Source organism: Arachis ipaensis, chromosome B08 (genome assembly GCF_000816755.2).
Source record: "Arachis ipaensis cultivar K30076 chromosome B08, Araip1.1, whole genome shotgun sequence".
In the NCBI taxonomy this organism is placed as follows: Eukaryota; Viridiplantae; Streptophyta; class Magnoliopsida; order Fabales; family Fabaceae; genus Arachis; species Arachis ipaensis.
Genome location: NC_029792.2, coordinates 37880799 through 37894386, shown reverse-complemented (window position 1 = coordinate 37894386; position 13588 = coordinate 37880799). Strand labels below are relative to the sequence as shown.

The window sequence follows — 13588 nt, the reverse complement described above, 5'->3', positions numbered from 1 at the left end:
ATATAAATTTCGGAGGAAGGAAGGCTAGGTAAGTTGGAACTTTAAATTGGATATCAAGGGTATAGCTAAAGGAGTCAAACTAAATCTATTGCGGTTTTAAAACATAGCAAAGACTAAATGCAAGAAGCATAAGGAGACGATAAAGACCTACCAAGGATGTCGAAGTCTGGTAAACGAAAGGTAACTAAGAAAAGATTTATATGCCTAATGCTGAAATAGAGATCGTAGAGTCAAAGACTTAAGGAGTGCAATAACGGTGATAAGGGGCTTGATGAACGGATTTTCGTCGGTCAAGAATTTCACAAATGAAATCTCGTTGCTAGTATAGTTTCTAAACCAACAAAGAATCGTTTCATACAAAAACTTTGTTTGTCACTTAAGCAAACTCAATAAAAATAAACCGAAGTATTTACACCTCGGGTCATCTCTCTTGTTTCTTCCAGGATGAGTCTGAGCTTGTCTTGGTATAAGCGCGTAATCCTTGAATCTTGTATGCTCGCTATGACTAGAGTTGCCCTTATTCGCAAACCATGTTCTTCAGAATCAACTGAGACTTCTTTGACTCTGTACGTTCTGTTCTTTCTACCAAAGGTCTCTAATTTGAACTCTTTTCTTGAGATGCACCTAGGTTCCTTTCCTTGTGCATTTCATCATTTCGGTATAATCCTGATTAACTGTGTACAAGATTTTCTTTCTGACTTATTATAAACACCATTTGTATTGCTCATTCATTTTTCGAGCTTAATGTCCCTTTGAAAATTAACTCGAGCCTATATTAGTATCACGTATAAATTATAGCTGCAACTGTTGAGATGTAGATTCCTTAAGAGAAAGACTTTTGGACACGAAAAATGAAGCATGTAAGCATGCGCCGTCAAAAAGAGTTTTGGAGCTTTAAATTCTTGCCGACCACAAAGCCTATGATTAGTTTAACGCACTAGAAATACACCAGTTACATGGATACCCGAATATGAAGAGAGCTTTCGAACTCCAAGAGAAGGATTAACCCTAAACCAGTAATCAAAATAGTCGAACTTATTTAACAACTCATAATTAGTGCAATACATTACTAAAGGGGTTTAAGATACGTGTAAATAGAACATCGTGAAGTTGTAACGGATGCCCTGAGTAAGAAGTTTCTGGGAAAATGCTTGGATATAAATTTCGGAGGAAGGAAGGCTAGGTAAGTTGGAACTTTAAATTGGATATCAAGGGTATAGCTAAAGGAGTCAAACTAAATCTATTGCGGTTTTAAAACATAGCAAAGACTAAATGCAAGAAGCATAAGGAGACGATAAAGACCTACCAAGGATGTCGAAGTCTGGTAAACGAAAGGTAACTAAGAAAAGATTTATATGCCTAATGCTGAAATAGAGATCGTAGAGTCAAAGACTTAAGGAGTGCAATAACGGTGATAAGGGGCTTGATGAACGGATTTTCGTCGGTCAAGAATTTCACAAATGAAATCTCGTTGCTAGTATAGTTTCTAAACCAACAAAGAATCGTTTCATACAAAAACTTTGTTTGTCACTTAAGCAAACTCAATAAAAATAAACCGAAGTATTTACACCTCGGGTCATCTCTCAAGGAATTGCAGGGAGGTGTAGTTATTATTGGCTATGGAAAAGTATCTTTTTGGGGTTTTGAATAAGGAACAAGAAAAGTAAATTGCAAGAATTAAATCGATAACTAGAAAAGCTCTTGGCAAGGTATGAGAACTAGACGTCCTATCCTAGTTATCCTTATCAATTGTGATGAGAATTGTTCATCTTTCCCACTTAGTTAACCTCTATCTATGAAGGAAAGTCAAGTGGACAAATCAATTTGATTCCTCAAGTCCTAGTCAACTCCTAAGAAAAGACTAGCTTTAGAGGGATCCAAATCAACCAGCAACTTTCAATCATCAATCGACAAAGGAGTTTGATAACTCAAGAGTCTCTAATTACTCTACCAAAGCCAAGAATATAAAAATCTAATCTAAAATCCAACCAAACATTTTATCAAACACTTGGAAGGCACAACATAAAGACATAGAAAAGTAATAGGGAATGTAAAATCTAAAACCAACAATTGCAAGCATCAATGATAACAATTAAAGCAAGAAGCAATAAACATGAAATACCTCAAATTGCATTAAATATAAAATCAAATCTAACATGAAGGGTTCATAAACCAAATTGGGGAAATAAATAAACCAACAAGAGAAATAGATAAACTAAAGTACTAGAACAAATACAAGTAGAAGAGAAACTAAATTAAAGGAACATTGAACCTGAAATTGAGAAGAAATAAACCTAAAAATCCTAAAACCTAGAGAGAGCAGAGAGCCTCTCTCTCTAGAAAACTACATCTAAAACCTAAAATTATGTGAATGAAAAGTTGTGTGTATGATTCCCCCACTCTGCAGCCTCTAATCTGTGTTTTTTGGGCTGAAAACTGGGCCAAAAGCAGCCCAGAAATTGCCCCTAATGATTTCTAATACGTCCAGTGGTGCACGAAATTGTGATTACACTTTTCACAACTCCGCACAACTAACCAGCAAGTGCACTGGGTCATCCAAGTAATACCTTACATGAGTAAGGGTCGATCCCACCGAGATTGTCGGCTTGAAGCAAGTATGGTTATCTTGTAAATCTTAGTCAGAAGATTAATGATAAAAATGGTTTTGTTTATGAATAGTAAATAACATAAAATAAATGGTACTCGTGATTCAGTAATGAGGAACAGGTTGAGGTTCCAGAGATGCTCTGTCATCTGAATCTCTGCTTTTCTACTGTCTTCTTCTCCAAACACGCATGGCTTCCTTCAATGGCAAGCTGTATGTTGGTGGATCACCATTGTCAATGGCTACCATCCATCCTCTCGGATGAAAAATACCAGGCACGGTTTCTGTACGGCTAATCAACTATTCGATCTCTCGTCTCGGATGAAAAATACTAGGTACAGCTACCGCACGGCTAATCATCTGTTGGTTCTCACTTGTGTCAGAATAGGATCTCTCTGTCCTTTTGCACACTGTCACTGTGCCCAACATTCGTGAGTTTGAAGCTCATCACAGTCATCCAGTTCCAGATCCTACTCAGAATACCACAGACAAGATTTAGACTTTACAGATCTCAGGAATGCTGCCAATTGGTTCTAGCCTGTACCACGAAGGTTCTAATCCCACGGACTCGGTCCGTGGATTAGAGACCCAAGAGATACGCACTCAAGCTGTCGCCCAATGACTACGTTAAGCTCAGGTAGAACAGGAGTGGTCGTCAAGCACGCGTTCATAAGTTTGAGAATGATGATGAGTGTCACGGATCATCATATTCTCTATATTGAAGTATGAGTGAGTATCTTAGAACAGAATCAAGTGTGATTGAATAGAAAACAATAGTAACTGCATTAATCCATTGAGACACAGCAGAGCTCCTCACCCCTACCTATGTGGTTTAGAGGCTCATGCTGTAGAAAATACAATATGAGATGTAAAATGTCATGAGTTTCAAAATGAATCTCTAAAATTAGTTTTTATACTAAACTAGTAACTTAGGTTTACAGAAAATGAGTAACTAAGTGCAGATAGTACAGAAATCCACTTCCGGGGCCCACTTGGTGAGTGTTTGGGGATGAGCTTTGAAGCTTTCACGTGCATAGGCCATTCTTGGAGTTAAACGCCATCTTGGGTGCCAGTTTGGGCGTTTAACTCCAGTTCTGGTGCCAGTTCTGGCGTTTTACGCCAGAAAAGGGGTCTCTGGCTGGCATTTAAACGCCAGTTTGGGCCATTAAATCTCGAAAAAAATATGGACAATTATATATTGCTGGAAAGCCCAAGATGTCTACTTTCCAACGCAATTGAGAGCCTGCCAATTGGGCTTCTGTAGCTCCAAAAAATCCACTTCGAGTGCAGAAGGGTCAGAATCCAACAACATTTGCAGTTCTTTCTCAGCCTCTGAATCAGATTTTTGCTCAGGTCCCTCAATTTCAGCCAGAAAATACCTGAAATTATAGAAAAACACACAAACTCATAGTAAAGTCCAAAAATTTGATTTTTGCATAAAAACTAATAAAAATATAATAAAAAGTAACTAAAACATACTAAAAACTACCTAAAAATAATGCCAAAAAGGGTATAAATTATCCTCTCATCATCCAGCACGTGGCTCTGTCACGCGTACGCATCATCCACGCGTATGCGTCGATTGAACTTTCGCAAGGTCACGCGTACGCGTGATGCACACGTGCGCGTCGCTTAACTGGATGGCAACTATGACAAATTACATATCATTTCGAAGCCCCGGATGTTAGCTTTCTAACGCAACTAAAACCGCCTCATTTGGATCTTTGTAGCTCAAGTTATGATCAATTTAGTACGAAGAGGTCAGGCTAGACAGCTTAGCAATTCCTTCAATTTCTTGTATTCCTTCCACTTTTGCATGCTTCCTTTCCATCCTCTAAGCCATTCCTACTCTATAAATCCTGAAAATACTTAACACACATATCAAGGCATCGAATGGTAATAAGAGAGGATTAATCATATCAAATTTAAGGCCAAAGAAGTATGTTTTCAATCCAAGCACAGAATTAGGACGGAAAATGTAAATCATGCAATTTATATGCATAAGTGTGAGTTTAATGGATAAAATCCACTTAATTAAGCATAAAATATACCACGAATAGTGGTGCATCAGAGCCACTAGGAGAACCAAATCCGGTTGAATTAAGAAGACACTAGGAGCGGGTTATGTGTCGAGATCAGAAGTTAGAATGAGAAACTGTTGTCTGAAGCTTACAAGAGAGGATTTTTGAAGTTACCTTGAGGTTTCTAAGATGTATCATGATTCCAAGGAGATATTTTGAGCCGCCAGAAGTGAAGAACAAAGTGACAATCTATGTGATTACATGTTCAACGCATGAGAAGGAATCGTGGATCAAGTGATCAAGTCCGTTTTGCCCATCAGAGCAAATTGCTTATTGAAGATATCAATGAGACTATACATCAGAAGGACGGAGAAACTCCACAATACGCTAAACACCCATGTACTAATCAAAAATTGGAATATCAAACGTCTTAGTTCCTAAATTTGACAGCCGAGACAATGGCGGAAAAGTTACGCAAATTTGAGTTAGGATTTTCACCAAGTAAGCCGACAAAAGAATTAGGCAGATTTAAGAAGAAGACTTCTCAAATTGGAAGGAAGGGGGTACCTATCTCTGAAGATTACTTCAACGAGCTGGAGTCGAATGAGCAATCAAAAACTAGAAAGTAAAACCCCTGTTACATTGGGCTGTTGGAAATCCTGAAGGAAATGGAACCAGTGGTGTATAGGATCGCTTTACCACTACATCTATCGAACTTGCATGACATATTTCACATATCACAGCTTCGTAAATACACTTTGATCCTAGTCATGTCCTAGAGCCGGAATCAGTTCAAGTAAGAGAAGATCTGACGCTTCCAGTAACTTCGGTTAGGATTAATGATACCAGCATCAAGTGTCTACGCAGAAAGGAGGTTTCTTTGGTGAAAGTAGCTTGGAGTCGGGCTGGTATTGAAGAACATACCTGGGAGCTTGAGTCAGAGATGCAGAAGGACTACCCACTCCTCTTTTCAGGTAATTCACTCTGAATTTTGAGGGCAAAATTCCTAATTAGGTGGGTAGGATGTAATCCCCGCTAAAATTGGTAAATAATTAGTTAATAAATTGAATTTTAATTAGGAAAGCTAAAAATGCAAAAATAATATCAAAATAGGGTAGAGCTCATCAAAACGAGAATTTTGATACCAATTTCAAAAATTTGGCCCAAAATCGGACCGGAAGGGCCGGACCGGTTGAACCGAGGCCCAAACCGGGTCTGTGGGTCCAACCAGACCCATAATTAAAAGGAAGCAGCATCTTCTTCTTCTTCATTCATACCCGACGAAGCCAAAAGATTTGGGGGAAGGGGAGAGGAGCTCTCAAACCGTCACCACCTTTGATCAACCATAATTCCTCCGTCCGGGCTCCGATCGCCGCACCGTTTGTGGCCACGCGCTCAGCGCGTCTAGTTCTACCTTTCTATTGGATCAATTTTACTGGTAAGTCTCATTTTTGATTCAGAATCTCTTTTCCCCTTTCTTTGGTGAAATTGAAATCCTATAGTGAAATCTTGTCCAATTTTGTGTTTTAGGTTCAAGTTAGGTTCTGGGGCTTAATGGGCTCGAGCTATTGAGCATATGGGTATGGTAAGGGCACCCAAACCCTAGCTCAATCTTGCAATTATATTGGGAAATACTGAATTTGGAACATGTATTTGAATTAGGTGTAGATTAAGTGAGTATATATGCATTTGAATTGAATTGAGAGTACTTGGAGGCTTAGTGGTGAACAAGACTTGGTTTGTGGTTGTTTTATTTGAGCTTGGAGGGGCTGTGTTTTGCGTTGTGAGGCTGCCTTGGGTGAAACAAAGTGATCGGCCAAGGTATGGTTTAAGTTTCGCATATTTAATATTTACAGTGTTGTGAAAACTTAGGTTAGAGGAACCATAGGATAAGTTGAATCGGTTAATTGCATTTAATGATTAGTCTTGTAATATTTTTAGAATCAATTGTTGGTGAATATGTATTGGAATTATGAGGTGTTGAAGTTATTAATTGTATGCTCTTGGATTTGCTTATGATGGGTTATGTTGATGTTGGTATATGTATTGATGGATTATGGTTGGTGTTTGTTAATAAAGAGTTGTTATATGAGTTGATAGATTAATATATGAAGGGTTGATAAATGTGTTAATGGAATAATGTGTGTGAAGGGTTGATGATTGCATTAATAGAATGGTATATGTGAAGGGTTGCTCATATATGTATATATGATATATGCTAATGCAAAGCTGTGGTTATGACTCATTGGATTGGTTAAAGGTAGTTAGAAGTGGTTGTTGATGAGTTGGGATTGGATAAGTTAGCTATAGGCAGGTTTTATAGGTAAAGATTTATGAATGTGGTGAAAATGAGGTTTGGAAGTGTTTTGGTAAAAAGTGATTTTGGGTGAACTTTGAAGGTCCATAATTTTCTCCTCAAATTTTGGATTGAGTTGTGATTTGTTGCAAATAAAAGATGGTTTTATGAGCTTTTGATTGATATCAATTTTGTGAAAAATGGAACTTTGTAGAGAAAGTTATGGACGTTGAAAGTTTGGTGTATTACTCTGTGTTCAGGATGGCTAAAACTGGTTGCAGCAAGCTTTCTAGGCATTCTGCCCATTTTTGAAAAAACGCCCATCCACGCGTACGCGTGGCTCACGCATACGCTTGGCGTGGAATTTTGGTGATGCATGCGCGAGAAGCATGCATATGCGTGTGTGCATATTCACGCGTATGCATGACTCACGCGTACGCGTGGCTGCTGCTTGTTGCAAAAACCGATTTTGACTGTTTTAAACCAACTTTTCCACTTCTAAACCTCCATTTCCTCCCCTTTAAGGCTTAAAGTATGGTTCTAGGTCCAGTGGATAAAAAAAGCTAGGAAAATAATATAACTTGAGGGTGAAGTAACAGGTAAATGATGGCTTATATGAAGAAGATAAGAATATTAAAGAAGTTTAATGCCAAGGCTTGACAAATGATGATATATTGATTATAAATATGGAATGGCTTATGAATGATATCTGAGATACGAGTTTCCCTGGGTAACAGAACTGTGGCTCGCCACCACGTGTTCCAGGTTGAATCTCGATACTCTGTTGACCCTACGTCGTAAGAGTGACCGGGCACATATAAATTTCCGGGTATGGATAACCCATTGAGTGATTATATGATGAATAAATATGAACTCTATGCATAGACTCTTGGGGATGCGCGACGGGAGACAGTCTAAGTTTTTCGGACTTGTCGGGTTGGCTGGATAACTGATAAATGGGCTCCATCAGCTATAGGACAGGCATGCATCATATGCATTTGTTTGTTTTGATTGCTATGCATTTCCTGGGTTTGCCTAATTGATACATACCACCTGCTACCTGTTATACTTTCTACTTGCACTATCTGCTCCTTACTTGTGCGTAAACTTGTTTGGTTGCTTGTTTCTGTTGCATTATGGATGATGGAAGGATGGAGGAAAAGGTGATATGGTTTGGTGTCATGTTAGGTTTGAAATTGAGTAAGTTAGGTATTAAGTTTAGCAGATTTAGAATACCTACCCCTGTTTATGGCTTCTGTTTAGTAGTTAAGTTGGATAATTGAATAACGGAGTTCTAGAATTGCCTATGGCCTTCTCAGGACCTTATTTATTATACACGTGGCACTTTTACCATGCTGAGAACCTCCGGTTCTCATTCCATACTGTGTTGCTGTTTTCAGATGCAGGTCGAGAGGCTCCTCGCTAGGCGTCTGGATTCCTGAAGCGGAGTCGTCCCTGGGATGTTTTGGTTTATCAGTTTATGTATATATATGTACTTAGTTACTTAGCTTGCTCTCCAAGAAACTTGTTATTTTGTTCCTCATAGATGTTACAGGAGAGTTAGGACTTTATCTCTGTATTTTGGGTATTTTGGGACGCTGGTATATATATGTAAATATTCTCCGGCCAGCCTTGGCTTCGCAGGCTGAGTCAGGAGCTAGTTTCACTGTATTTTTGGCTCTCTTTTCATTCTTTTGCTTATTTATATCTATAATCTTTAGGTTTCTTAGCACGCAAGTAATTCTGTTTCTTGGGCGTTGCGCTTTTTTTATTTTGCGATTTTGTTTTACCTGTTTTTCAAGGCTCCTAGTTAAGTATCTCTTTTCCTATTATTATATATGTTTCTATTTTTAGGGGTCGTAATACCTTACTATCTCAGTCTTATGACTTAATCATAAGATTAAGTATGGTAGGATGTTACATTACAACACCTACTTAAGCGTATTAGTAAACTAACTACTAGATCAACTCGAGTTAATTAATGGTGCTTGAATCTTCTACACTTATCAACATTTGTCCTTGCTAGTTTCTTATTTTGCAAAATAAAACACCGAAATCCCACAGCCCTTCGGCATAGCCATCGAGTTGTGAGGAGCAGGTCAAACTTAATGTCTTACTGGCTAGGCTATCAAGACACTAAGGTTGGATGAAGGACAAAGTTTTATAAAAAGTACTATTTTTGTCTCTAACATTTGAGTTAAGTCTTAATTTTATCTCTAACATTTGAGATGTTATATTTTCATTCCACATGTTTTATTGCGTTCTATTTTAATCTTCTAGTTAAAATTATGATTTTCTTCTAAAAGTATGTTTTTTTTTCTAAATTAATATTTTCTCTTATTATTCTGTCACTTTCGTTTTCAAATCACTATAATAGCTACTATGATAATTACAATTAAGAATTTAATCTCAATCTAAAAAAAATATAATGGAGGAAAATGTATTTTTAGAAGAAAAATTTAATTGACCCAATGACTAAAATATGATGTAATAAAATGTTTGAGATAAAAATAAAACGCTAAAAACGTTAAGCACGAAAATAAAATTTAGCCAAAACATGAAAGGCTAAAACAATATTTTATTCAAAGTCTCAAACTTTATATTATTACTCAATGTCTAGTCTCATCGGAGTGGTTTGTATTGGGATTCCAATTTGGTGGGATATCATTATTTGGGTATTATTTTAGAGAAATGATGTTTCACCAACAAAATACTACTTTTGCCAACTGCCAACTATAATACGAATACATATGCTAATATACAATGTTTGATTTGCCTTTTGAAGTGGGAATTGAAGTAACTCATGCCTATGCCCTTAGATTGAAACTAACATGTTTTGTCTCTGTTATTTTTTTCACTCAATTGTCACGTCATTCTTCTATTGCAAATTCAAAAGTTCTTACTTTTAACTAGCAAAGTTAATCCCTTTCAAATCATGAAAACTAATCCCCTTTGCTTAATCTGAGTCTCATAGACAGTTACCGGAGTTTGGTTTGACTTTCTCGTTGTCGCATTACTTTGGTGTCGCTGGTGAAGTATCCACGGGACTTGCTGTGACGCTGTCCACAGCCTGCGAGGAAAGTTCATTGAGGGATTACATGGGCTATGAAGTTTGGGTTTGTCATCTACATGGGCCGTGCAAGCGCTGCTATTGGAAGATTGTTGGTGGTTAGTGCAGTGTTCCTTTGTTAAAGTTTTAATTTTTGGCATATACATTTAAATTTATGTAGGATTTAGTAAGTTTGTATCCATGTATGTTGTGTTAGTTTCTTTGAAAATTCTACTTGTGTTTTAGTAGTTCTGAGTGAAGTAGTGATACTAATGGTTGATAAATAGTGAGCTATAGTTAAATCCCAATTTCAATTAATATTGAAGTTATGCTTTAATTTCTAGAACTTTTCCTAGTTTTCTGTGTTGAGAGATAAATGTTGGTACATGTGTTGCTTAGGTTGTCAATTTCAGCGTTGTTGTATATTAGTAATGAAATAAGCTAACTATATAATATTTAGGTGAAGTGTTTACTAGGCAGGGCCATTGCTTCAAATTTTGGATTGGTTTTAGTAAAAAATTTTGCAAAACAATTCATTTTTCGCCTATTGTGTGAATGCAGATAGGCAAAGTAGTTCTAGTTTATCTCATAATTCAGGACCTTTAGAGGAAGCCACAAAAAGTAAGCATGCAAAGGTAAGTAAAAGTCTCATTTGCAAAACATTGCATCCATATTTTTTGTATGATTTTGTGTTGATAAATTTCTTTTATTCTTAGTGCACGTGGACGACTAAGTGTTCTCCACTTCGGATGATGTTGGTGAACAATAATCTGAGTCCTGAGCAGAGGGAGGCTATGAAAGAAATGGAATTTGGTGTCTTACTTTCTCTAGATGTCAAGAGAATGTATCTGCAGTTATTGCTCCACATTGTGGAGGCTCTTAGCTTCCAAAGAATGTGAATTGAAGCTAAGTCATTCAATTCCATTGAGAGTTAATGATGTGGCCTTCAACATGAGGGTAAGTATTTGCTTTTGCTGAATAAATTTTCTTTTTAGGAGTCATCTATTAGGATAGCTATGAAATGTTTAAGAGCATCACATCTTTCTTGTGGACCCACAGGTCTAACTGTTCCAAAATTTAAAATCTTGAACTTGCCAGAGAAGGCTGAGTTGCAGGAGTTTAAGCATCTTAATATTCCTGGTCTAGGCCGGATCATATAGGAAGTAGGTATGGACGATTGGTAGAGGTGTGCTTATTTGTTGCATGCCTTTGGAGCCTTTCTCACAAGCAAGAACTAGCTAAGTACTGATTCGTTGGGAGCTTTGCTACATGTTAAGAGGTGCAAAAGTTATAATTGGAGTTTTTTAATTCACGAGTGGTTGATGGAAGTCATATGTAGTTATCGGACAAGGTCTCCAAAGTCCAGCTCCATAGGAAGATGCTTGTACCTGTTCTTGGTAAGCACATTTTCGTTCAGCGAAGATATTGTTAATTCTTTGTTAAGAGCTTAATATAGATGTAACAAGTATTTGTGTGTCTGACAAGTGTTTGTTTGTTGCACCTTTTTACAACAGGTTCTATACTTACAATGGCAAAGGTTCAGGCCGAGTGATGAGCAGATATTTTATACACTTTTTGGGGTTAATTTCATATAGTTTTGGGTATGTTCTAGTTAATTTTTAGTCTATTTTCATTAGTTTTTAGGAAAAATTTATATTTCTGGACTTTACTATGAGTTGTGTATTTTTCTATAATTTCAGGTATTTTTCTGGCTGAAATTGAAGGAGCTGAGCAAAAATCTGATTCAGGCTGAAGAAGGACTGCTGATGCTGTTGGATTCTGACCTCCCTGCACTCAAAGTGGATTTTCTGGAGCTACAGAACTCGAAATGGCATGCTTCCAATTGCGTTGGAAAGTAGACATCCAGGGCTTCCCAAAAATATATAATAGTTCATACTTTGCACAAGGATAGATGACGTAAACTGGCGTTCAACGCCAGTTCTCTGCCCAATTCTGGCGTCCAGCGCCAGAAAAGGATCAAAAGCTGGAGTTGAACGCCCAAACTGGTACAAAAACTGGCGTTCAACTCCACAAATAGCCTCTGCACGTGATTTACTTAAATCTCAGCCCCAGCACACACCAAGTGGGCCCCAGAAGTGGATCTCTGCATCATCCATCATAGTCCACTTATTTTTTGTAAACCTAGGCTACTAGTTTAGTATTTAAACAACTTTTAGAGACTTATTTTGGATCTCATGACATTTTTAGATCTAAACTTTGTATTCTCTGACGGCATGAGTCTCTAAACCCCATTGTTGGGGGGTGAGGAGCTCTGCTGTGTCTCAATGAATTAATGCAAGTATTTCTGTTTTCCATTCAAACACGCTTGTTCCTATCTAAGATGTTCATTCGTGCTTAACTGTGATGGAGGTGATGATCTGTGACACTCATCACCTTCCTCAAATTATGAACGTGTGCCTGACAACCACCTCCGTTCTACATATGATTGAATGAATATCTCTTAGATTCCTTAATCAGAATCTCCGTGGTATAAGCTAGAACTGATGGCGGCATTCATGAGAATCCGGAAAGTCTAAACCTTGTCTGTGGTATTCCGAGTAGGATTCAAGGATTGAATGACTGTGACGAGCTTCAAACTCCTGAAGGCTGGGCGTTAGTGACAGACGCAAAAGGATAGTAAATCCTATTCCAACCAGATCGAGAACCAACCGGTGATTAGCCGTGCTGTGACAGAGCGCGTGAGCGTAGTTTTCACTGGATGGATGGAAGGTAGCCATTGACAACGGTGATCCACCAACACACAGCTTGCCATAGGAGGACGTGCGTGCGTGAACAAGAAGATAGAGGAAAGCAGAGATTCAGAAGACAAAGCATCTCCAAAACTCCAACATACTCTCCATTACTACATAACAAGTAACCTTTAATCCATGCTCTATTGTTTATTTGCAATTCAACTGATAAACATAATTGACTTCCTGACTAAGATTTATAAGATAACCATAGATTGCTTCAAACCAACAATCTCCGTGGGATTCGACCCTTACTCACGTTAGGTATTACTTGGACGACCCAGTGCACTTGCTGGTCAGTGGTACGAGTTGTGAAAAGTGTGATTCATAATTCGTGCACCAAGTTTTTGGCGCCGTTGCCGGGGATTGTTCGTGTTTGAACAACTGACGGATTATTTTGTTGCTTAGATTAGGAAAAATTTCTTTTTTTGTTTAGAGTCTCTTATTATTGTCGTGTTAAAATTTTAGAATCTTTATTTTCTTTTTAAAAATAGTTTTCAAAAATAATTTCTTTATTAGATCCTGTGCCAAACTTTAAGTTTGGTGTTTTCTTGTTGATTTTCCTTAAAATTTTCGAAAATTTTGGTTTGGTTTTCTAAAAATTTTAAGTTTGGTGTTCTTTCTTCGTGTTCTTGAGTTTTCCTTGTGACTTGATCTTAAAATTTTTAAGTTTGGTGTTCCTTGGTGTTTTCCCTCCAAAATTTTCGAAAATAGGGAGCATTAGATCTAAAAAATTTTAAATCTTGTGCTATCTTATTGTTTTTCTCTTTCCTCTTAAAAATAAAAAATATCTTTTCTCTCTTTTTAAAAACAAATTTTCGAAATATATTTCTAAAATTCAGATTTTTTATTTCAAAATTTAAAACT

The 13588-nt window shown here is 37.4% G+C and overlaps 2 long non-coding RNA genes across 2 annotated transcripts; both read left to right on the top strand.

The window, feature by feature from the left end:
- LOC110265479 lies at positions 6181–8593 on the top strand. The gene is made up of 2 exons (XR_002351623.1): positions 6181–6211; positions 8323–8593. It is a non-coding gene; the product is annotated as an uncharacterized LOC110265479 (long non-coding RNA).
- On the top strand, positions 9474–11744 carry LOC110265478. The gene is made up of 6 exons (XR_002351622.1): positions 9474–10090; positions 10533–10606; positions 10688–10928; positions 11070–11368; positions 11486–11572; positions 11672–11744. It is a non-coding gene; the product is annotated as an uncharacterized LOC110265478 (long non-coding RNA).